Genomic DNA, 2,683 nt, shown 5'->3' with positions numbered 1-2,683 from the left:
TTCTGTCTGTGTTCTATCCATTAGATTTCCTGCATTAATTCATCCTTGTGCTGTACTGGGTTCTGTCTGTTAACTGTCCTTAATCAGGAAACCACTTATACAAAATTTCAAGCCTTATCAGGATCTGACTCAGAGATAGGCTTAACAAACATATTTAAGTAAAAAACACTCTGTGAATAGCCTTGCCGATCTGCATTTATGAAACATTTAACTTTATCTAACAAATCCATTCAATTAATCATTTCTTGACTTCATTGTGGTTTCTGGTAACTTAAAAATATCCATCTTTCCAAAACATGGTTAGGACATAAAAATAACTTCTTTAAATGTTGCACAACGAAACACATGTTCATCGTTGACTTGAATAATAACAAAATAGGAGCTGCCTGAAGGGTGAAGGGTTCAAAGTTTTTTGGGAAAACAAGCTGCACCTGATGATGAGTCACACACTGCCTCAAAGATTGGACTCGTCTGAATTCAATCCCTCGGTGAAATTCCAATTCACCCTCCGTACACTGGTATTTAAATGGTCTTAATCATTTAACATTGCAGACATCCATTTGGACAAAATGAACTGAAAATCAGGATGGAACTAATGCTGCCCACAATCTTCCCTGCAAGTTGTGTCATTATACTCCTCTGGCAATGATAGTCTGGACCAGGTTGATGGGTTGTGAGTGGTGGTTAGGAATACCTTGTGCTTTACCACCAGATGTACCACCCTCTCCCTGTTTCAGAATGTTGGGGGTTCAAACCGCACTCCAGAAACTCCATAACGCAGCTGAGATTGACACGTTGGTATTTACGGCACTATTGCAAAGTTAGAATTGTTGGCTTTTAGATTCCGCGGCAGACATACTAAACCTGAAACAGAAACCAGAAGAACTGCAGATGCTGTAAATCAGAAACAAAAACAAAAATTGCGGGAAAAACTCAGCTCTGGCAGAACTTGTGGAGAGAAATCAGAGTTACCATTTCAGGTCAAGTAACCCTTCCTCAGAATTTTTGAGGGAGGGTCACTCAGCCCAAATGGTAACTCAGATTCCTTTCCACAGATACTGCCAGATGTATTGAGTTTTTCCAGCAATTTTTATTAAAATTTGAATTTTACAGAGATTTGAATAGCCCCAGCACAAGGGTGACCCATAAGTTCGTAAAGTATTCAATTTTGTTTTGGGAAGATCCTTGTGGTGGCTGTGGCAGTGTCCCTACATCTGGCTAGCAGGCCTGGGTTGAAGTCTCACTCAGTCTAGCTTTGAGCAGGTTGATTGCAATAAATATCTATAGTGAAGCCCTTGCTGCCCTATGTTAAAGATTGTGTGATGCTAAGAAAATATGTAACTGAGTTGTATCCAGCAGCTAGAACCTTCTTGCAATAAAGGCATCATCAGGAGGTATAGAGTTGGTGTGGTCCTCACAACCACTAGCAAAATGCCAAATCTATGGATGGGATGGGATACAAGTCATTTTTCTGACGATAGTGCAACTTTGTTGAGGCTGTGACTAGTATGCAAAGTTAAAAATCACACAACACCAGGTTATAGTCCAGCAGGTTTAATTGGAAGCACTAGCTTTCGGAACACTGCTCCTTCATCAGGTGGTTGTGGAGGATAAGATTGTAAGTCACAGAATTTACATCTTACCATCTTGTACTTCACAACCACCTGATGAAGGAGCAGCACTTTGAAAGCTAGTGCTTCCAATTAAACCTGTTGGATTATAACCTGGTGTTGTGTGATTTTTAACTTTGTACACCCTAGTGCAACGCCAGCATCTCTAAATCATGACTAGTTATGCAATTCTATGTACTCTATTGCACAACTTTGTTTCACTTTATTAATGTACAGCTATTTTAAATGTTTAATGCCAAACTATGCAAGTTAATCCTTGCTTCTCAGACAGATATCACATACTTTCTCTCTAAGATAGGTCATGTACTGATCAACATTTGACCCACAAAGCAAAAAGCTCAGGGTGACTCTGGGACAACTGCAAGTTATCTCTAAGTCATGAGTCATGAAACATCTGGAGCATTCCAGGACAGCACAGGTATAATTGGGTGGGTGTATCCACCCACAGAATCATCAACCGCACCATTTACATGTTGGAGTGCCTTTGTATGATGAATTACCACATCCTCACGATAACCAGAAGCATTTCATATCCACCAAATTACTTAAATTGTTGAAAATACAGTGAATCATAGAATTATGATGGTTCAGGAGGCCATTGAGCCCGTTGTTCATACAATGATTCCATAACCTGGGTCAGTCTCCTGCTTTTTTCACACATCACTATACATCATTTCTATCCTAATAGTCACCCAAGTGGTGTCAATTGAACCCACCTTTACCAGACAGTGGGCGGTGCAGTGGTTCAGTGGTTAGCACCACTCATTCACAGCTCCAGGGACCCAGCTTGATTCCACTCTCAGGTGACTGTCTGTGTGGAGTTTGCACATTCTCTCCAGGTGCGCTGGTTTCCTCCCAGCGGGTTGGGTGGATTGGCCATGCTAAATTGCCCATAGTGTTCAGAGGTTAGGTGGATTAGCCATTGGAAGTCCAGATTGAAGATTAGGGTCAGGAGCTGGGTCTGGGTGGGATGCACTTTAGAGGGTCAGTGTGGACACGATGGGACGAATGGTTTTGGATCCATAGGGGAAGTTGTCCAATCACTGAGACTA

General features: G+C 41.4%; 1 non-coding gene across 1 annotated transcript; it reads left to right on the top strand.

Moving 5' to 3' along the window:
• The first annotated feature begins 1,069 nt into the window (after positions 1-1,069).
• LOC132823050 (U6 spliceosomal RNA) lies at positions 1,070-1,173 on the top strand. The gene has a single exon (XR_009645493.1). It is a non-coding gene; the product is annotated as a U6 spliceosomal RNA (small nuclear RNA).
• Positions 1,174-2,683: the final 1,510 nt, after the last annotated feature.

This window comes from Hemiscyllium ocellatum, chromosome 15, assembly GCF_020745735.1.
Source record: "Hemiscyllium ocellatum isolate sHemOce1 chromosome 15, sHemOce1.pat.X.cur, whole genome shotgun sequence".
Lineage (NCBI taxonomy): Eukaryota > Metazoa > Chordata > Chondrichthyes > Orectolobiformes > Hemiscylliidae > Hemiscyllium > Hemiscyllium ocellatum.
This window is presented reverse-complemented; position numbering and strand designations above follow the sequence as displayed.